The 23,538-nt window shown below is 42.7% G+C and overlaps 2 long non-coding RNA genes across 2 annotated transcripts; both read left to right on the top strand.

Annotated features, from left to right (window-relative positions):
* Nucleotides 1-5,543: 5,543 nt before the first annotated feature.
* On the top strand, nucleotides 5,544-6,773 carry LOC135247020 (uncharacterized). Its single transcript, XR_010328062.1, has 3 exons — nucleotides 5,544-5,985; nucleotides 6,105-6,393; nucleotides 6,526-6,773. It is a non-coding gene; the product is annotated as an uncharacterized LOC135247020 (long non-coding RNA).
* A 5,251-nt stretch (nucleotides 6,774-12,024) lies between these two features.
* LOC135247018 (uncharacterized) lies at nucleotides 12,025-22,562 on the top strand. The gene is made up of 5 exons (XR_010328060.1): nucleotides 12,025-12,604; nucleotides 13,092-13,119; nucleotides 13,580-13,707; nucleotides 15,655-15,713; nucleotides 22,123-22,562. It is a non-coding gene; the product is annotated as an uncharacterized LOC135247018 (long non-coding RNA).
* The last annotated feature ends 976 nt before the right edge of the window (nucleotides 22,563-23,538 follow it).

The raw sequence follows: 23,538 nt of genomic DNA, 5'->3' as shown, positions 1-23,538 counted from the left end.
AGGTTTTGAAGCAGGCTGGTACGTGGCATGCCCGGAGGTTTTAAAAAATGTCTGTGAACACCGGAGCAGCTGATCGGCACAGTGCTTCAGGGTGGAGGGAGAGACGGAGTCTGGTCCAGCTGCTTTTATGGGGGTTCTGTCTCTTGAATAGTCTGTTAACGTCCCTCTCCAGGAGGGAGAGAGTCGCATTGTGATAGGGAGGAGGAGGGGGCCTCTGAGGTGGGTGATTGTAGAGAGGCCCGGCTCCTGCTGAGATGGGAGGAGGAGCTGGTGGTCTGGAGCTGGGAATGGGTTCACGGGGATGGTGTCAGGACTGTCCCATTGTCTTTCAAATCGCAGTAAAACTCATTCAGGTCATGGCCAGGCGCAAGTCATTAGTGGAGTGGGGGCTGTTGTAGGTTGGTGATCTGTCTGAGGCCCTTCCAGACAGAGGCTCGAGTTGTTTTCTGAGAACTGCTGTTGGAGTTTCTCAGAGTACAGTCGCTTAGCATCTCTCACCGCTCTTGCTAAACCTGTATTTAGACTCTTAAACCGGTCCTTGTCCCCACTCCTAAATGTCTTCCTCCTTTGCCAGCCTTAGCTGTCTGAGTTTAGCTGTAAACCAGGTTTATCGTTGTTGTAGATAACCCTGGTGCGTGATGGTACACAGCTGTCCTCACAGAAGCTGATGTATGATGTCACAGCCTGTGTGTACTCATCCAGACTGATGGTAGCAGTCCTGAAAACATCCCAGTCAGTGCAGTCCAAGCACGTGCGAAGATCCTCCATAGCTTCACTGGTCCACTTCTTAGATGTCCTCACAACAGGTTTGCAGAGTTTTAATTTCTGCCTGTATGCAGGAATCAGGTGGACTATGATGTGGTCAGAGTGTCCCAGTGCAGCGCGGGGACGGCGTGATAGGCACGGTTGATTGTACTGTAGCAGTGATCTAAAGTGTTCTCCTCTCTGGTCGGGCATTTAATCAACTGGTGGTATTTAGGCAGTTCGTGGCTGAGATTCCCTTTGTTAAAGTCGCCGAGGACGATAACGAAAGAGTCCGGGTTTGTCCGCTCCACACACAGTATCTGGTCGGCGAGCGTACGCTGTGCCTCCTGCACGAGGGCTTGCGGTGGAATGTAAACACCGACCAGAATGAATGAAGCGAACTCGCGGGGGAATAGAAGGGTTTGCAGTTGATGAAAAAAGTTTCCAGAACAGGAGAACAGTGCTGCATAATCACTGTAACATCTTTACACCAGCCACTGTTTGTATAAAAACAAATACCTCCACCTTTCATTTTGCCGGAGCGCTCTGTGTCGCGATCCGCTCTGAATAGCTGAAGCCTGCCAGCTGCAGCGCAGAGTCCGGTATCGATCCACACAGCCAAGTTTCCGTGAAGCACAAAACGGAAGATGTTGAAAAGTCTCTGTTTTTATCCACCAGTAGCTGGAGTTCGTCCAGTTTATTGCACAGCGATCGCACGTTAGATAGAAATATTCCCGGTAACGGAGTGCGTAGACCGCGTCTGCGGAGACGCACGAGCGCACCGGCACGTTTCCCTCTCCTCCGGCGTTTCACTGCGTGAACAAGGGTGAGCGTACCTTTGACAAAAGTGACCAGTAATTCCGCAGATGTGATGAGAATGTTCGAAATAAATCCACAGGAGTTGTTACCCTGATATTCATGAGCTCTTCCCTGGTGAAAGAGTTCCGGATGCTATCGCAAAACACTGAATTTACAAACAAAACAAGGCAAAACAATGCGCACCAACACACCGAGGCAGCCATCCGCGGCGCCATCTTGATCGACTATATGGAAAATACCTTGCTCATAATTCATGATTAATGGTTAAAGAGTGATAGAATATTTGATAAAATGAAACTGTACAGTTGAACATTTATAAAGTGTACTATTTGGTTTATTAGTAACACTTTTACACTTTTGAGGTTACAATGATGCCTTAAAAAAAAAAACTAAGATTGAGAAAAGTATTCAGTTGTTATAATAGCCTGTTGTCATACAGGCTGGGTTTTTGGATACCTGAGAAGAAACCTGTGAACCTAGGATTCTCTCCCTGACGAGGGAGATGGCGAGCCGACCAGCTTGATCAACTTGATTCATCTTCATCCATTGAGGAAGAACCCCCTGATACCCCTTGTTTCTCCCAACCCCACTCTGGTGTGGTAGGATTGTGATTGAGAAATTACACAATTTTATTTGATACTTTATTTTTTGTAAAAAGGGTACACCCAACCAACAATACTGACTTGAAACTAACTAAATTGAACTTGACCAATTGAACTGAACCAGACTGAACAGAAGACATTCAGAACTGAATGGACAGTGAATACAGTTACAACACTCAGGACATTGATATGAAGACAAATGAATGTGTTTGAATGTGATAAGCTTTACATATTGTCATTACGTTTTCTTTAATACAGTTCTAACCATTTTGCACTTACTTTCTGGCTCCGGTTGTTCATTGTGTCCATCTCTTCATTCATAACCTCTCCTTACGAACCTAGCTTTAACCTGAAAATATTTACCTACTGCTAAGTGACCCTTTAGGTGGGTTACAGTCATCATATACATGACTATCCTGAACTGATACTTTGCTTTGGGCCTCTTATTCGCTCTTGGACCCTTAGGTTTGAGAGTAAACACACTTTTTAAACAGTGTGCTCGCAAATTACACAACTTCAAGAATTTGTGATCTGTTGATTATTTAGGCCTCCAGCTACGTAGCTCTGTGGCTGTACACAATGTCACCGTTAAAGGCACAAGCTACAAAAAAGCCACGTGTGTTGTCTTTGAGAAGAATGATGAGGGACTAGTCTTTGGCAAGATAGAACTGATTCTTGTTTGCAACAGTTGTGTTTACTTTGTCACAGAGAAATGCCAGTCTGATTTCCTTTTTGATCAGGGGATTTACTGCCTAAAGATGGGCTCAGAGAACCCCATTTCAAATTATTTCTGCCTCGAACATGCAAGCCTGCTTGACTATTACCCTTTGCCTGTGTACAACATGTTTGGTCTGTCTCTAATAGCCCTTCGCCACTCCTTTCCTTCAGAATGTCTGATATAAGTGAGAGCATCAAGGACGCAGTCATTTCTGTCCTGCCAAGTGTGCCAGAAGAAACGATCTTACACCAGGGAGTGGAAAGCAAAGATGACTTGCAGTACATAAGAGAACAGGAAATTGCAGAGGTTATTCGACCAATTCAGTGCAGAAAACTTTTAAATGCATGGAAATTGTTTTATCTTACCATTAAATTAAAAATTATGCTAATTAATTATTTAGTCAATATTCATAATGATAGATTTTTGTTTTCATTGCCAGATGCCATAAGTTGTGCTACCCCCTACTCCAGTCCCCAGAAGGCAGTTCATCACTGTCAAGCTCCTTGAGATCCAGTAGCCCTTCACCATCACATTCCATTCCATTCCATAACTTGGCGTCATTTTGATGTCAATACTTTTGAGTAACTTGGCATTTTTGTTGTAAACGTGTTTTTATGAGATATCATTTCTTTTTGCAAAGAGTTTTATTATGAGAGTGAGAAATGCGAAGTGACCCTGTAAGAAACGTTTGTGGATTATGGCTATCCTTGTGTGAATTTGTACAGTCTGATGAGCGTGTACTGTTTAGCAGTTTCGGTTTGCTATCTATGTAAAACAGTGGCTGTGACAAAGGGTGCGGTGGCGTATAAGTGTAAAACGTATCAGAGATGCATGTGAAATATGGCCAGTGTATGTACTCACGTCCATCCAACTGACAAAAGAATCAGCAAGCCCGTAGAATTATAACTCTCTAGGTCGCAACTTGTGTAGCCTTCTGTCCTGCTCCGTTGTCTGTTATTTCGTGGAGATGCACTTTTAGTGTTTGTAAGGTTTATAAGGCATTTTGATAGGCTTATCTGCAGGTAGGAATCCTCTTCGCTGTTTTGCTAAACTAGAACCGGAAAACATGATAGTGGAGAATAGGAGCAGACGCATATGTCCCAGCAGGTTTTGCATATGAGAAAATAACAACAGTGTGAGAGAAATTAGGGTGAAATTATTAAATTTCGGAGTTGAAACAATATGTTTTTAGCAGAATGGGCATGTAGGTGAAAGTTGACATGATCACGGAGTATAGTGCGAAGTAAATGGAGTGACCATGAGCGAGCTTATATTCCTTATCGAACGGTATATATAACAGTCGCTATAAAGTGCCAGCTGTTAAAGTGGGGGTTAAGTAACACGTGAAATCTATTGCACTGCAATGTTTTTTCATGTTCAGTACTAGTACTGAATCATGTTTTTAAATGTAATATTTTAATGGGTAGTTGCAGAACGTACATACATAGTAATTGTTTGTATGTGGCTGGATAGAGAACAGGGCGAGGTAACATGATGTAGAAATGTGGCGTTTGCTGATAAGAAGGTTTTGTACAGTAGCCAAGTGAAGAAATGTAGTTAGTAGAAATGGCACAGCTGTGAACTGGTGTAACCTTTTGATAAAAGTATTACATTTGCCATCATGAAATGCATATGGGTGGCCATGAGTGAGTTTTGGTAAAGAAAATATAAGCGTAAGAGAACGTTAGTGTAAAAGAGGAAATTATCTGCCTGAGAACGAGGCGGGATTCAATCGTTCAACCGGAGGTTTACCAGTCTGTCACTTTGTTAGGGCAGCACCATGACATAGATATGCAATGCGTGAAATATCATTAGCAAACCTGTCCGTGGTTTTAAAGAAGAACACAGGCGAGTTAGCACAGAAGAGCTCCCGTTGAATCCATATGGCTTTGCAATATTGTAGCCGGTTAACAATTGAACGTGCAGATGGTACGTCATAATACAGTTTGGGGAACGGCTGGTAGATATGGTGCAAAAGCAATAATTGAGAAGTAGTAGACAATTATTAGTGAGGGTAAAAGCAGGTTAAAGAAACACATTCCTAGCTGGGCTTGAACTTCCAACCCTGTGTTCCCAAACCTGTAACCTTACCCACTAGGCCACAGGCGGGCTAGCTGTTTGTACTCAAAATGTTTCAGAGTAAAAAGGTATGGGTATTTTGCGTGTGTATGCGAGTTTTTCATAGGGTCGTGTAGGTGAAGATTTGGCGGGTGTCTGTAAAATGTCCAATGGGGAGACATGTTATTAGTGGGATAGGCGGCAGGAAAAATAAGAATGAGAAGATGAAGAAGAAGAAGGAGAAAACGTAAAATCCCCTTAGTTTGGGGCTTTATTGTGTGGACATGTGAAGGTGTTTATGACATCTGTCTGTTGAAATGGGGTCAGAATGTACAGAATTTAATGTTTTTAATGGCTGAGTGTCTGTGGCTGTTGTGGTTATTTCTGTGGGGAACCCTGAAAAGTGCCAAACTCTCGGTGCTGTATAGGTATGGGGCATGCCTCCACCAAGGCGTAACTTGGTGGGATGGCATACCTACCATCCCAATACCTGTCAATTTTGTTTTCTTTTTGTGATGGTCATAATTTAGAAGCAGAAACAAATTTTGCTCAGAGGGGTATACTCATTTGCAACATGGCTTTTTATAATGTTGGTTAAAAAACATGCTTTCCTGTTTAGCATTGCAGTATTGCAGTGTTGCTGAAACACTACATAATATCTTTTTTATTTGTAAAGCGATAAAGCTGGATTTCCATTTTTCAGAGAGGGTGTACTCCTTCATGATGTGCACTGTAACATTGCTGTGTCCCAAGCATGGTGCCCTAAAATTGGGGGATTGTGTATAAAAAGGGCTGTAATTCATACACTGTTCACCTGATATGCATGTAAATACTTTTTTTTATTACAAATCTCAAATTGTGGAGTACAGAGGCAAATCAATAAATGATGGGTCTTTGTCCCAAACATTATGGAGGGCACTGTATCCCTAATAATATTTAAATGCGTTTAATTTCATATTGTTTGTTCTCTGCAGGTTTCTGCCTCTGCTGCTGACGTTGAGAGGTCCTTAACTTTGCCTGACAGTCCTCGATTGATTGTTCTCGGTATGCATGTGTATGTTTAATTAAACTTTTCCTTGACCATGTGGCCACACCACAGGCCTTCCCTGTCCTCACTGCTATGCTATGTGTCAACCCCATCCCAACCTGTTCTCTCCCTACAGAACTCGCCTCCGCAGGCGAGGACCCCGTGGCGACGGAACCTCTCCAAACTTCGCTATCCCTCACTGACCCCCTGTGACGACTTCACGGTCGCAGGAGGGCTATGGAACTGCCAGTCTGCTACGCGGAAGGCTGACTTCATTTCAGCCTACGCGTCCCTCTTCTCCCTACATTTCCTTGCCCTCACTGAGACCTGGATCACACCAGGCAACACTGCAACCCCTGCAGCCCTCTCCTCCTCCTTCTCCTTCTCTCACGCTCTCCGCCCGTCTGGCCGTGGTGGGGGCACAGGTTTGCTGATCTCTCCCTCTTGGAAATTCTCTGTTCTCCCCCTTTCTCACCTCTCCATCTCTACCTTTGAATACCACTCTGTCTCAATCACCTATCCTGTTAACTTGTACATTGTTATCTATCGCCCTCCAGGGCCCCTGGGAAGCTTCCTCGATGAGCTCAACACCCTGCTCAGCTCCTTCCCAGAGAATGGTGTAGAGGGGAGTCAAACTGGGACCCAGAAAAGGCTGGCATTTGAACGGGCCTGCAGGCTGGGACTCATCCTGTACTTCAAAGAACCCAGAGCCGTGTGATAAAACAATAAGTTACTTGGACTTCCTCGGGATAAGCAGGCCATTTGGCTCTCTGGAATGTTGCCATCTGGACACATCTAAGATAAGGGGAACTAGTCTTGTCTATGTGGGGTAGTGTGTCGGGCCATTAAGGGTAAAAGATCATCAGCCTCTGGACAAAGGTGGGGCAACTACGCTGACTTCCACAGTGCGTATGTGGCCCTTATCATTACACTTTATATTTCTGGATCTGCTCTAAACCATGTTATCATATTTACAAACCGGAAAACCTACAAACCTGCACGTGTTCATATATTACTGTATATGCCTTAGTAATATACTGGATTGCATGTAAATGCTTAAACAAGGGTATTTTCTGAACTGACCATAATATTACATCTGACATTTTGCAATCGGAAAATTCCAGAAATTGAATGAAAAATGTTTCATACCCAATAAATTAATAAAACATATTTTAAATTGTATCATGCACAGCGTTCGTTATAGAGAATTCTGAATTATTTCTGTTCGGGAATTCAGATTATGAATCGCTTTGCCCAAAACTGCGGAAGCGCATTCCGTCGCCACGCGATCTATCTGGATGTAGTTATGTTCAACAAGGTTTGATCTGCAATATATCCTCGGAATTTGATTATAGCGTAAAGATTATCCGAAAAGTGAAGAACAATGTCCATAAGTTGTTTCTATCAAATTTTTAAATGTATCCAGTGACAGCGTTCTTATAGAAGAATTGAATTATTTCTGTTCGGGAATTCAGATTTAGAGATCGCTATCACGAACTGGGCGCATTCGTGCCAGCATATCGGAGATTACGCTATTGTTTCCAATTACCAAGTCGTTTTAGATTATGGCTAATAATCGTCTGGGAATTTGATTATGAGATCGCTAATACATTAACTCGTTTAAACGTGACCAACAACGCGATACAGGTTAGTATTCTATCAATTATTTTGTTTAAATTGTATCCATGCCACAGCGTTCGTTATAGAAGAATTGTGAATTATTTCTGTGTCGGGAATTCAGATTTATGAGATCGCTATTCGCCAACGAACTGCGGAAGCGCATTCCGGTGCCCACGCGATCTATCTGGAGGACTGTACCGCTTATAACGTGTTTCCAATTACACCAAGTTCGTTTTAGATATACTGGCTAATTATATCTGTCTCGGGAATTTGATTTATGAGATCGCTAATAGCATTATACTCTGTATTTAAAACGGGTGACGCACAAACTGCTGCCGATTACAGGTTAGTATTCTATCAATTATTTTGTTTAAATTGTATCCATGCCACAGCGTTCTTATAGAAGAATCGGTTTAATTATTTCTGTGTCGGGAATTCAGATTTATGAGATCGCTATTCGCCAACGAACTGCGGAAGCGCATTCCGGTGCCCACGCGATCTATCTGGAGGACGTGTACCGCTTATAAGTGTTTCCAATTACACCAAGTTCGTTTTAGATATACTGGCTAATTATATCTGTCTCGGGAATTTGAATTTATGAGATCGCTAATAGCATTATACTCTGTATTTAAAACGGGTGACGCACACAACTGCTGCCGATTACAGGTTAGTATTCTATCAATTATTTTGTTTAAATTGTATCCAGTGCCACAGCGTTCTTATAGAAGAATGGTAATTATTTCTGTGTCGGGAATTCAGATTTATGAGATCGCTATTGCCCAACGAACTGCGAAGCGCATTCCGGTGCCCACGCGATCTATCGGAGGACGTGTACCGCTTTAAATTGTTCCAATTACACCAAGTTGTTTTAGATATACTGGCTAATTATATCTGTCTCGGGAATTTGATTATGAGATCGCTAATAGCATTATACTCTGTATTTAAACGGGTGACGCACAAACTGCTGCCGATTACAGGTTAGTATTCTATCAATTATTTGTTTAAATGTATCCAGTGCCACAGCGTTCTTATAGAAGAATTGGAATTATTTCTGTGTCGGGAATTCAGATTTATGAGATCGCTATTGCCAACGAACTGCGAAGCGCATTCCGGTGCCCACGCGATCTATCTGGAGGACGTGTACCGCTTTAGTGTTTCAATTACACCAAGTTCGTTTAGATTACTGGCTAATTAATCTGTCTCGGGAATTTGATTTATGAGATCGCTAATAGCATTATATCTGTATTTAAACGGGTGACGCACAAACTGCTGCGATTACGGTTAGTATTCTATCAATTATTTGTTTAAATGTATCCAGTGCCACAGCGTTCGTTATAGAGAATTCGTAATTATTCTGTGTCGGGAATTCAGATTTATGAGATCGCTATTGCTAACGAACTGCGGAGCGATTCGGTGCCCACGCGATCTATCGGAGGACGTGTACGCTTAAAGTGTTTCCAATTACACCAAGTTCGTTTAGATGTACTGGCTAATTATATCTGTCTCGGAATTTGGATTATGAGTCGCTAATAGATTATATCTGTATTTAAAACGAGTGACGCACACAACTGCTGCCGATTACAGGTTAGTATTCTATCAATTATTTTTGTTAAATTGTATCCAATGCCACAGCGTTCATTATAGAAGAACTGGTTAATTATTTCTGTGTCGGGAATTCAGATTTATGAGATCGCTATTCGCCCAACGAACTGCGGAAGCGCATTCCGGTGCCCACGCGATCTATCTGGAGGACGTGTACCGCTTATAACGTGTTTCCAATTACACCAAGTTCGTTTTAGATATACTGGCTAATTATATCTGTCTCGGGAATTTGAATTTATGAGATCGCTAATAGCATTATACTCTGTATTTAAAACGGGTGACGCACACAACTGCTGCCGATTACAGGTTAGTATTCTATCAATTATTTTGTTTAAATTGTATCCAGTGCCACAGCGTTCATTATAGAAGAATTGTAATTATTTCTGTGTCGGGAATTCAGATTTATGAGATCGCTATTCGCCCAACGAACTGCGGAAGCGCATTCCGGTGCCCACGCGATCTATCTGGAGGACGTGTACCGCTTATAACGTGTTTCCAATTACACCAAGTTCGTTTTAGATATACTGGCTAATTATATCTGTCTCGGGAATTTTGGGAATTATGAGATCGCTAATAGCATTATACTCTGTATTTAAAACGGGTGACGCACACAACTGCTGCCGATTACAGGTTAGTATTCTATCAATTATTTTGTTTAAATTGTATCCAGTGCCACAGCGTTCGTTATAGAAGAATTCGTGAATTATTTCTGTGTCGGGAATTCAGATTTATGAGATCGCTATTCGCCCAACGAACTGCGGAAGCGCATTCCGGTGCCCACGCGATCTATCAGGAGGACGTGTACCGCTTGTAAATTGTCTCCAATTACACCAAGTTCGTTTTAGATATACTGGCTAATTATATCTGTCTCGGGAATTTGGATTTATGAGGTCGCTAATAGCATTATACTCTGTATTTAAAACGGGTGACGCACACAACTGCTGCCGATTACAGGTTAGTATTCTATCAATTATTTTGTTTAAATTGTATCCAATGCCACAGCGTTCATTATAGAAGAACTGGTTAATTATTTCTGTGTCGGGAATTCAGATTTATGAGATCGCTATTCGCCTAACGAACTGCGGAAGCGCATTCCGGTGCCCACGCGATCTATCTGGAGGACGTGTACCGCTTATAACGTGTTTCCAATTACACCAAGTTCGTTTTAGATATACTGGCTAATTATATCTGTCTCGGGAATTTGAATTTATGAGATCGCTAATAGCATTATACTCTGTATTTAAAACGGGTGACGCACACAACTGCTGCCGATTACAGGTTAGTATTCTATCAATTATTTTGTTTAAATTGTATCCAGTGCCACAGCGTTCGTTATAGAAGAATTGGTGAATTATTTCTGTGTCGGGAATTCAGATTTATGAGATCGCTATTCGCCTAACGAACTGCGGAAGCGCATTCCGGTGCCCACGCAGGTGCTTCTTCGTTAACTGTGGAGCCCAATCGCCTCTTTTATTTGCCCCAGGCATTTAAAAGGCCTCATTATTCATTAAGCTAGCTGCATTCAAAATCCGTTTTAGAAAGACGCTATGTTTTAAAAGGGTGACAGTGCTAGGCAGATGAATTTGTGCTAAGTCTGAAAATGCAGGCATCCCATTTCGTGGTGATTTCATTATGGCGTGTGCTATTTACAGCTGCTCTAGACGACCATAAAATAATCCTCCTCTTAAGTTTTTCGGTATCCGAGTCATTTTTACTATTTCCTTTAGCCTACTTAACCAAATAATTACTTGGCAGAAAGCGTAATCAGCTTGCTATATTTGGTAGTCCAGTAGTAGCCTGTGCTAAAACAGTTCGCAACTTCGGCTACCAAGCCATTTGACTAGCTAGCTAACCTTAACCGGCAAACATTCAATCTGTCAAACGTGTTTGGCGGCTTGTCAGTCGTGTACATTCCGTAAATGTCTACCTGGGCCATGCTTCACGCATGTGACAAAGCTACTATAATCCCGATTTTGGGATAAACACTTTTCAGTTTCACGAAGCGAATTAAGAGTTTCAAGGTTCATTTGCTGAATATACAACACACGATGAAATCACACACACAGAATTTAACGAAATTAACCATCTTGGCATTTAGAAAGGAACATGTTTTTAGCATTTAAGAGACCGACAAGCTAGGCATTTAAGACAGTGGTTCTCAGAATCGGTTCTGGGGGCTCCTTGCGTATATTGGCTTTTCTCCATTGGTTTTGATGATTTACAAGAAAAAATAATAGCCTAATAATAATTAGAAATTCAACGTAGGCTACATTATTTTTCTTCATGCACCAGGTGGAAAACTTGCCGTACAAAGTGCGTTGTCATATTTACACGCCTGCAGATCAGTTATTAAAATACTTGGTAGATTTGTTCATCACCGCTGAGTGTTAATTTTTGTTCGGTAGAAAGTGATTTGCGAACGATCGGTCACCTAGCGTCACCCAGCAAGTGAACACCACAAACGGCGATGGAGTAGCTAGTAGTAGCAGGCTCATTATCTGACTGGCGAAAACCTACGACGATAACTTGCTCGGTTAACAGATCTACCAGACAGTTATACGAAAATTTGCCTAGTCAAATCACCAGTAGCCTACACATCTCCGATTGATTGACCATCAGTGTAGTCAATGTTCTTCCCCTGTGGTTCATATTGCTAACGCGTGAGCTAACCACGGACAGCCTACCTAGCTCACTGGCAAGCTGATATGCTAGCTAAGCATATTCGTTTTGCTGAGAAACATAAATTGAAGATAACTGAACATAGCCTAATTGTATTTTTAATGTCATACATAACGTGATTACATGACACAGTACAGTCACGGATGGAAACTAAACTCCGTAAACATCTGATAATATATTTTAAAACATAACGGCAGACAGTCAGCTAGCCTCGTTCAGGTTGAGGGGCTTTTCCGCACCGGACTGTCAATCAAATTGTAAAAATCACAAGACCGCTTAACTCTATGGTTTTGGCTCCAAATCGAGAAAATGGCCGCGCCCGCCATTGAGCTTCAAAACGTGTTTTAGAGACCCACGGAGAGTCAATGGGTGACGTCACAGTAGCTGTGTCCATATTTTTTACAGTCTCTGATCTTAACCCAATCTCTCCTGGTCAACACACTTTCCCCTTACGTCACATCCTTACTAGGGTAGTCTTCCAACTACTCTCGGGAAAGTAATACAGTGCCTCCTAGTGGTCAGAATACACTCAACCTGTAACATCTATTATTGAACACAACAAATTGCATGGTATGAAACGGGAATGAACTATTTTTTCTTGATAAAATCATTGTTTTCATAGAACTTACGACCAGAGATGTTTGCTTAACAACGGTGCGACTAGAACTACAAACCAGAGTGTCTGCATAAGGACGGTCCAATTAGAACTACGAAGCAGAGTTTTGCTTGACAACGGTAAGATAATATGCCCAAACGCCCGCAGAAGAACATTTCACGTCCAGCTGATTAAATCTATAAAAATCAATAAATATAAAAGCAAACTCATTGTCATTGTTGGTACACGGCATGAAATTGATGTGAAATTACAGGGAAATTCCTACAGTAATCTGCTGTTTTATTGATATACGGCACATTGCTTAAGACAGAACAGCATTGTGGGCGTTTTGCTCTTAACTGCATAACACCGTTTGAATTTTCAGTAATTAACTGGAAATTGCTATGGATATTGGGAAGCCGTTGGTTAGTAGTGGCGACAGAGAATTTGCTAACAAAGCAATGCCAAGTTTCGAGTGTCACACCTAATAGGCTACGCGAATTTAAAAGTAATTATATCACAATTTGTTCGTTTTTGATTTCCAACAGAATACGTTGATCTGTATTTCACATAAATTTTCTTGTTCTTTTCCAAGGCAACCCTGTACTTTGAGTATTTTTGTTGCAGCTGGCTAGAGTGTCGCCGGATTGTGCAGGTAGGCTACGTGCGTTTCGAATTCATCAAACTAGTTAGTATCATAACGGCCAATCATTCGCCAGCGATAGCTTAGTATGAAAGCATGTTTACATGTCAGTATTGTGGTCACCAATGCTTAACGAAGTATGCGTTTGTTAGGCATATGAAAGTACATGCGAGTCTTCCAACCGCGTTGTTTAAATGCGCCTTTTTTGATTGCTCCCGTTCGTTCAGAAACATGACGCAGTTGGAATGTCATGTATATCGAGAGCATAAAGATAAGAGGAGAGCACAGGTAACTGCAATCGAGTGTGTATCTTGTCATGTAGAATTTTGCAATGTTAGATGCAATGATTTATCCAGTTTAAACTCTCATTTGAAATCTCATATCGGAGAGGGCAGGGCCGTTTCTTGTCCATTTCGTCAGTGTGGGAGAACGTTTTCAGTCGTCTCTTCCTTTATTTCTAATTTTTCCACAGTACACAAGTCTTGTACAGTATCCAGTCTTCTGGGCCATGTAACAGTAGGAACAGAGACGAGACTAACGGCAACCAATGAACAAGTTGAGGATGTTTCAGTGTTGGAGGGATTTGACTGACGACGTAACGTAAGTGATGATAACGAGGGAGACCAAGCAGCGGTGCTGCCAGAGAGAGCAGATGAATCCCTTTTCTTGAACAATTTGGCTTTCTTTTATTTAAAGTTGCAGGCAAAACTTTTACTGCCAGCATCAGTCATACAGTCTATTATTGAGGATTTTCAAGCAGTGCATGATATCAGTCAGTCTCATTTACTTCATAAGTTGGACGAAAAGCTGGTATCATTGGATATCTCTGACCGTGAGAGAGAGAGGTTCTTAAATCCGAGGATTTGTTTCGGGCATGCAACACTGGTACCTTGAAAACTGATCAAAGACAAAAAACGGTTTAAAAAATCAGTTTAGATACATTGAGCCAGTCCCACCTTATCTTGGAAAGAATGATATGGGATCACAGAGTGGCTTTAGTGAAAACTTCAGTAAAGGCACCCATTTCTGCAGATTATGTACTAGAGCCCGACCGATATATCTATAATATATTAATATATATTATATAATAAACAAAAAAAAAACGATGATTATTTATCTGTACTTGTCTGCTTGAACGTTGTAATTGCTATTTACTACAATTATCCAGTAGAGGGAGCTCTAATACAAGTGTGAACTGCAGCAGCTGACGCGCTACTTCTCTAATAAGACGTTTGTTACTCGTGCCTCATCCAATATTCTCCACTGCAAGACTTGTCTGCACAGATTCGTTGCGGCAATAAAGGTATGTAGATTTAGTGAAAGTTTTAATTAAATGCGTTTATACGACCACTATGTTTATCAATCCTCATTATCAAACGAGCGAGCTAGCTAACATATTTGGTTCACTTTAGCAAGCTAGCAAGCCTTTATGAACTGGAAGTGAGCACATAAGCAGCGTAGGATCTACATTTCCAGAGGACATCGCTGTATTCTCAAATAAATAACCAGCCAAAATAAAATGGTGATTGAATGTGTCACACATTTTTTTTGTTGTTGTTGTTTTTTATCTGAGATAATGATATTAGCTACTATATGATGTTTTGTAAATAGCCAAGGCGTGATTGCAAGCGAGTGTCATCTTGTCACGCGTCATCGTAGCAAGCTAACCAGACAGTAAAAAAGCAGATAAAACACTTCGAACATGAATCATTTTAAGCCATGTTATCTAGCTTTGTCGTGATAACATGAGAGAAGGATTGCTGTTGGAGAACTGAATCAACCAATAGTTAGCGCGGGTAACCTGCACGAAAGCTCATACATATAAGAAAATACAATAAAAAAATATAATTAATTTAACTTACTGAGAAAATATAATAAGAAATAACGAGGCTGTGTCATAGCTAATGCGTTATTGCGAGCGAGTGTGTCATCTAGTCACGCGTCAGAGCGCATTGTAGTTATTTTCACCGTCTAATTCTTATGGACAGGGAAGCTCGTTTGATAGTCTTAGTAGGAATAAAAAAAGAAAATATAATTAATGTACTGAGAATAGATACTAAGAAATAATAATAACAAATTAATAATAACAACAATAATAATAATAATCATAAAAATACATGTTTGAAACTGGAAAAGGTATTTTTTACATTAATTTTTTTATAGATGTTGGAAAAGAAAGGAGTAAAAGCAAGGTGTGGAGTTATTTTGATTTCACACACTTAAATATAGTGTTAATATGTATATTTAATTTAATATCATCTTTAACTTTTTTTATCTAAAAAGTTTTGTGTGTTTATTTAAATTTTTTTTTTTGTTTGCTTATAAGTTAAATGTTCTTAAATATAGAAACTTTAATAAAATATAAGTTTTTCAAATTGATTTGAAAATTTTGCACTTTTTGACAAAATATCGGTCAAAACATCGGTAATCGGTGGGCTAGGACTCCCCAAAATCGGGATTGGCACCGGACCCAAAAATCTGGCATCGGTCGGGCTCTATTATGTACTGTTGGCCATGCTCAATTTTTGTCATCTCCCTTCACAACAGGTGAAAAGAAAACAATTGCATCATACAAAGACAGCGTGCAGCACAGCATGCAGCATAACGTAAGTACATCAAAACTGTCACTGGGAATTAAATTTGATTTGATTCCAAATTTATCAAATTAACCCACTTCCATGTGTGCCAACTTGGTCTGCCTCCTTGTCTGGGCCATGACTTATTTGAGGGTATCGTCGCATATGACTTCGCTCTATACCTAAGTCATTTTGTCACAAATCAGAAATTCTTCACGTATAGAGAACTGAATGGACAGCTTAATCACTTCAGGTACCTCGGCGATGACGCCAGCAATAAGCCATGCGAAATGAATCCAGGAAGTGAGAAATTGAGTGGACATGCTGTCCAGAATTGATGTTTCCTTAGACTTCTGCCTTTCTTGATTGGGGACAAAATTTAAAATCCAGTTGAAAATGAAGTTTGGCAATTTGTGTTGCTGCTAAGGCAAATAGTTGAAATTGTTTGTGCTCCTGCCATTGCAACTAGTCAGATGGCCTACTTGAAAGTCCTTATTGAGGAGTATTTGCCGAGTCGACAGTATTGTTTTCCTAATCACCCACTTAAGCCGAAACATCATGTAACCCGTTAGAAAAATAGCAACGTTTTAAAAGAGTCCTGTAGCTTTAAGAAAAGGGAGGCTCCCTACCTAACTGTTAGGAGGACTTGTTTTGCGTCCCTAATTAGTTTTATTGGCTGTAACAGGCAGTAATGTCTTAAGATCATTCTGGAAAATAGTTAGCCCCGCCCACTCCCAGGGACTTGGTTGAGACTGTTTGTCGCACAGCAAGAGGGGAGAACGGGAGAAAGAAAAAGACGATTAGAAGTAACAAATCATAATCGTTAATTTAAGCAGTAAACCTAAAGAGTAGCTCCGTAAATGACCCACGGACCAAATATTTTCCAGATCGCACACTTCAATCTCTTTCCTTGGGATCTTGGTAAGTTAAATGTTAAATTTGCTAAAGTATCGTAACTGTAGCAGCAACACGTGTGCTATTGACTCTGTGTTTCCTTGAAAATAGCATTAGCCACACGTGGCGTTTAATATTTTCAGTTTGCACACTTCAGTTTCTTCCTTTGGGATTTCAGCGAGTTTAAATTTGAAATTTAGCTAAAATATCGCCATTGTAGCAGCAACACGTGTGTTATTAACTCCGTGTTTCCTTGAAAATAGCATTAGCCACACGTGGTATGTATAGCTATTGAGTTTCTCTCATATAAAGTTGAATGTTGCTATTTGAAAGCGTGAATCGCACTGTTATTGTATCATACGTGTATGAATGTGCTATGTAACATGTGTATGAATGTGCCATGTAATAACCTTGTGTTAATTTTAAGTAGGCTATAGCTCATTCAAGGTGGCTATTAGTTGAGCCTATGCACTTAAATGAAGTTAGCTAATGCAGTACTGTTAGAAACCATGCACTAGCGCTTAGCAAGTGCGCTACATTTGGGTATATGATGTAGCCATATCTTCTATTGTGCATGACAGTGCAAGAGGGTTAGTTCACATGCATTTAAATGATTTTACAATCAACTAATGATTTACTTGATTGTTAAAGGTTTATTGCCATGTATTTATATTGAGTTCATGGTTTAAAAAATTATTTGCTATAGTTACATCAGAATCAGAATCAGAATCGGGTTTATTGCCAAGTAGGTTTACACATACAAGGAATTTGTTTTGGTCAGGTGGTGCGTAACAGTGAACATAAAATAAGATAAATAGAGTAAGATGAACAATAGTGCAGTAAAAAACATAACAGACATAACATAACATAACATAAACATAGTGCAAAACAATAACAATAGTGCAAGGGGATAAAGTGGTTTTAAGTACAGGTGCTGTCTGTTGGTGTCCGTGGGGGTCAGGATAACAGTACAGTGACAGTGGCATCAGTGGGGGTCCCGGGCCTTGTTGATAAGGCCAGCTGCAGTCGGGAAAAAACTGTTCTTATGACGTGAGGTTTTGGTCCTGATGGACCGCAGCCTCCTGCCGGAGGGGAGTGTTTGCAAGAGTTTGTGTCCAGGGTGGGAGGGGTCGGCCACAATCTTTCCTGCCCGCCTCAGGGCCCTGGAGGTGTGCAGGTCCTGGAGGGATGGCAGATTGCAGCCAATCACCCTCTCAGTGGCGCGAATGATACGCTGCAGTCTGCCCTTGTCCTTGGCAGTGGCAGCAGCGTACCAGATGGTGATGGAGGAGGTGAGGATGGACTCAATGATGGCAGTGTAGAAGTGCACCATCATTGTCATTGGCAGGTTGAACTTCTTCAGCTGCCGCAGGAAGTACATCCTCTGCTGAGCCTTCTTGGTGAGGGAGGTGATGTTCAGCTCCCACTTGAGGTCCTGGGTGATGATGGTGCCCAGGAAGCAGAAGGACTCCACAGTGTCGACTGGGGAGTCATGCAGGGTGATGGGGGCGGGTGGGGCTGCGTTCCTTCTGAAGTCCACTACCATCTCTACTGTCTTTAGGGCGTTGAGCTCCAGGTTGTTATGGCTGCACCAGGACACCAGATGTTCAATCTCTCTCCTGTAGGCAGACTCATCCCCACCAGAGATGAGTCCAATGAGAGTGGTGTCGTCTGCAAACTTCAGGAGCTTGACTGACTGATGACTGGAGGTGCAGCTATTGGTATACAGGGAGAAGAGTAGAGGAGAAAGGACGCAGCCTTGAGGGGAGCCGGTGCTGATGGTCCGGGAGTCGGAGACGTGTTTCCCCAGCTTCACGTGCTGCTTCCTGTCAGACAGGAAGTCGGTGATCCACCTGCAGGTGCAGTCAGGCACGTGCAGCTGGGAGAGCTTGTCCTGTAGTAGAGCCGGGATGATGGTATTGAAGGCGGAGCTGAAGTCCTCAAACAGGATCCTGACATAAGCCGCGTTTCCACCGCAGGAACTATACCCCGGAACTAGGAACCTTTTGAGGAACTCATTGCGTTTCCACCGCAGGAACTAGGGTCTAAATTTAGTTCTGGGGGCTTTGTTTTACCCCCCAAAACGTTCCTGCTCGCGGGGTAGTACTTTCCGAAAGTACAGGAACCTTTTGGGTGGAGCTTGCAGCGCTGAACATTTCTGATTGGTCGAGTACTCGTAGCATTTATGTTGTATTTATTTTCCGCCATTACCCGCCATGTTTGAAAATATGCAGCGGCAAACCAATTTATTTTCATAATAACTTCAAATCAAACTTGTATGTTATGCGGCGCAGTAGCCTACTTTTGGTTATAGCCTGTCAACGTCTTGGAATTATAACGTGTGCTCTTCTGTTCTTTTCTTGCTTTAGTATTCGTTTTATAAAATGCTAAGAATTCGTGCTGGGACAGCATATTACGTAGGCTACCAAAACATTCAAACGGATTAATTCGGTTTCTGAATATTTTCTTCCGGATTTTCTTTGTTAGCCCGTTGTAATTGACTCAAAACGTTTGATACAGTTATGTGAGGTGTGCGGTAGTTCTGCATAATTAACATTGGTGATACAGTACAAGCAAACTGGAAATCACCTTCCGCACTTTTTATCCGGGTAAAATAACAGGTTAATTCTAGTAATCTTCCCTTTAGCTTTTTCAGACTGCCGTAATTTTACTGCCATTTTTCAATTCCACGAAAAGACCGGGAAGACTATGGACTAATTTATGGTGCATGGTTCGCATCTGGAGGGCACACTTCGCTGCTTGGCTAGCAGTAACTTCGAAGGAAAGCAAACGGTGGCTGTACCACTACTAATTTACATTTTCACGCAAGTCCGAGTTTTCGTTCTATTCTTGTCATTTTGCGATTAGCCTATATGGAATTGACGACGAGAAAGTAATAAAACAGCAAATTGTTTACAACGTGTGCATGTTTTCTGCTGTTAATGAATGTGTTTGAGAGGATATATGAAAATCAATAAATACAAAAGTAACCATATATAGTCATTGTTGGTAACCCGTTGTATATATGTGGAATAAACCCCTCCGGGCTGTCCCGGTTATTAGAAAATAATGTAGGCTACTTCGGTGGTAGTATGGGGTTACAGAAGAAATCATATGACAGATGGACCGACGACAACGTCAGTGTGCTAATTTGCCTAATATTCGCGGTACTTTAGACCCCGGTGGAAACGCAGACAACCATTGGCTGAAGGAACCTTTTAGTTCCTGGTAAAGTAGTTCCTGGGACTGAAAGTTCCGGGTAATTTTGGTGGAAACGCGGCTATAGGTTCCTGCAGTGTCCAGGTGCTGGAGGATGAAGTAGAGGGCCATGTTTACAGCATCGTCCACAGACCTGTTGGCTCTGTATGCGAACTGCAGGGGGTCCAGGAGTGGGTCCGTGATGGTTTTGAGGTGGGACAGTACAAGGCGCTCAAAAGACTTCATTACCACAGAGGTCAGGGCGACGGGTCTGTAGTCATTGAGTCCTGCGGTCCTTGTTTTTTTGGGGACGGGGATAATGGTAGAGGTCTTGAAGCAGGCTGGTACGTGGCATGTCTCCAGTGAGGTGTTAAAAATGTCTGTGAACACCGGAGACAGCTGATCGGCACAGTGCTTCAGGGTGGAGGGAGAGACAGAGTCTGGTCCAGCTGCTTTGCGGGGGTTCTGTCTCTTGAATAGTCTGTTAACGTCCCTCTCCAGGAGGGAGAGAGTCGTCATTGTGATAGGGGAGGGGGAGGGGGCCTCTGAGGTGGGTGATTGTAGAGAGGCCCGGGCTCCTGCTGAGATGGGGGAGGAGGAGCTGGTGGTCTGGAGCTGGTGAATGGGTTCACGGGGGATGGTGTCAGGACTGTCCCATTGTCTTTCAAATCGGCAGTAAAACTCATTCAGGTCGTTGGCCAGGCGCAAGTCATTAGTGGAGTGGGGGGCTTTCGGTTTGTAGTCGGTGATCTGTCTGAGGCCCTTCCAGACAGAGGCCGAGTTGTTTTCTGAGAACTGCTGTTGGAGTTTCTCAGAGTACAGTCGTTTAGCATCTCTCACCGCCTTGCTAAACCTGTATTTAGACTCTTTAAACCGGTCCTTGTCCCCACTCCTAAATGCTTCCTCCTTTGCCAGCCTTAGCTGTCTGAGTTTAGCTGTAAACCAGGGTTTGTCGTTGTTGTAGATAACCCTGGTGCGTGATGGTACACAGCTGTCCTCACAGAAGCTGATGTATGATGTCACAGCCTCTGTGTACTCATCCAGACTGATGGTAGCAGTCCTGAAAACATCCCAGTCAGTGCAGTCCAAGCACGTGCGAAGATCCTCCATAGCTTCACTGGTCCACTTCTTAGATGTCCTCACAACAGGTTTGCAGAGTTTTAATTTCTGCCTGTATGCACGAATCAGGTGGACTATGATGTGGTCAGAGTGTCCCAGTACAGCGCGGGGGACGGCGTGATAGGCAAGGTTGATTGTACTGTAGCAGTGATCTAAAGTGTTCTCCTCTCTGGTCGGGCATTTAATCAACTGGTGGTATTTAGGCAGTTCGTGGCTGAGATTCCCTTTGTTAAAGTCGCCGAGGACGATAACGAAAGAGTCCGGGTTTGTCCGCTCCACACACAGTATCTGGTCGGCGAGCGTACGCTGTGCCTCCTGCACGAGGGCTTGCGGTGGAATGTAAACACCGACCAGAATGAATGAAGCGAACTCGCGGGGGGAGTAGAAGGGTTTGCAGTTGATGAAAAAAGTTTCCAGAACAGGAGAACAGTGCTGCATAATCACTGTAACATCTTTACACCAGCCACTGTTTGTATAAAACAAATACCTCCACCTTTCATTTTGCCGGAGCGCTCTGTGTCGCGATCCGCTCTGAATAGCTGAAAGCCTGCCAGCTGCAGCGCAGAGTCCGGTATCGATCCACACAGCCAAGTTTCCGTGAAGCACAAAACGGAAGATGTTGAAAAGTCTCTGTTTTTATCCACCAGTAGCTGGAGTTCGTCCAGTTTATTGCAAAGCGATCGCACGTTAGATAGAAATATTCCCGGTAACGGAGTGCGTAGACCGCGTCTGCGGAGACGCACGAGCGCACCGGCACGTTTCCCTCTCCTCCGGCGTTTCACTGCGTGAACAAGGGTGAGCGTACCTTTGACAAAAGTGACCAGTAATTCCGCAGATGTGATGAGAATGTTCGGAAATAAATCCACAGGAGTTGTTACCCTGATATTCATGAGCTCTTCCCTGGTGAAAGAGTTCCGGATGCTATCGCAAAACACTGAATTTACAAACAAAACAAGGCAAAACAATGCGCACCAACACACCGAGGCAGCCATCCGCGGCGCCATCTTGATCGACTATATGGAAAATACCTTGCTCATAATTCATGATTAATGGTTAAAGAGTGATAGAATATTTGATAAAATGAAACTGTACAGTTGAACATTTATAAAGTGTACTATTTGGTTTATTAGTAACACTTTTACACTTTTGAGGTTACAATGATGCCTTAAAGAAAAAAACTAAGATTGAGAAAAGTATTCAGTTGTTATAATAGCCTGTTGTCATACAGGCTGGGTTTTTTGGATACCTGAGAAGAAACCTGTGAACCTAGGATTCTCTCCCTGACGAGGGAGATGGCGAGCCGACCAGCTTGATCAACTTGATTCATCTTCATCCATTGAGGAAGAACCCCTGATACCCCTTGTTTCTCCCAACCCCACTCTGGTGTGGTAGGATTGTGATTGAGAAATTAACAATTTTATTTGATACTTTATTTTTTGTAAAAAGGGTACACCCAACCAACAATACTGACTTGAAACTAACTAAATTGAACTTGACCAATTGAACTGAACCAGACTGAACAGAAGACATTCAGAACTGAATGGACAGTGAATACAGTTACAACACTCAGGACATTGATATGAAGACAAATGAATGTGTTTGAATGTGATAAGCTTTACATATTGTCATTACGTTTTCTTTAATACAGTTCTAACCATTTTGCACTTACTTTCTGGCTCCGGTTGTTCATTGTGTCCATCTCTTCATTCATAACCTCTCCTTACGAACCTAGCTTTAACCTGAAAATATTTACCTACTGCTAAGTGACCCTTTAGGTGGGTTACAGTCATCATATACGTGACTATCCTGAACTGATACTTTGCTTTGGGCCTCTTATTCGCTCTTGGACCCTTAGGTTTGAGAGTAAACACACTTTTTAAACAGTGTGCTCGCAAATTACACAACTTCATGAATTTGTGATCTGTTGATTATTTAGGCCACGTTTTTAACGTGGAGTTTTTAAACCTAATGAAGGACAACAATGTCTATGTCCTTGGCCTACCATCACACACCACGCACTACCTGCAGCCAGCAGACAGGGCCCTCTTCAAGAGCCTCAAGTATTACTGGAGGCTGGAGGGGAGGGCCATCACCAGGGAGAGCGGGGGGAAAAGGCTAGACAGAACCTTGTTTTTGCCTGTCTTTTCAAAGGCCTGGAGCAAGGCAGCGACCCCTTCGAATGCCATAGCTGGCTTTCGGGGCAGTGGGATCTACCCGTTGAACCCAGCCCACATCGACGCATCCCTCTTCCTGCCAAGTGAAACGACGGAGAGAGAGCATCAAGAGAGACCTCCTAGTGACCCACCAACCCATCACCCACCGCATCGTCTTCTGCAGGCAGCCGTGTGCCCTCCTCCCCTCCATCCTGAGGCCCACGCCCTGCATGGCCCTGTGCAGGCAGCCGTGTGCCCTGCTCACCTCCGTCCTGAGGCCCACCCCTTGCAGGACCCTGTGCAGGCAGCCGTGCACCCTCCTCACCCCCACCTTTTGCATGCCCCTCTTCAGCAGCATCATTGTCAGTGCCCACTGGCAGTGCCCCAGGATGCTGTACCACCTCTGGCACATGAGGTTGAGGTGGAGACGGCAGTGGTACAGGTCGTGCAGGAAGCAGCAGTCTCATTTAAGGACTTGGTCCAGATTCCAG

The sequence above is a fragment of the Anguilla rostrata genome, unplaced genomic scaffold (assembly GCF_018555375.3).
Source record: "Anguilla rostrata isolate EN2019 unplaced genomic scaffold, ASM1855537v3 scaf1029, whole genome shotgun sequence".
In the NCBI taxonomy this organism is placed as follows: domain Eukaryota; kingdom Metazoa; phylum Chordata; class Actinopteri; order Anguilliformes; family Anguillidae; genus Anguilla; species Anguilla rostrata.
The sequence above is the reverse complement of the archived record's forward strand: the minus strand, read 5'-3'. Positions and strand labels throughout refer to the sequence as shown.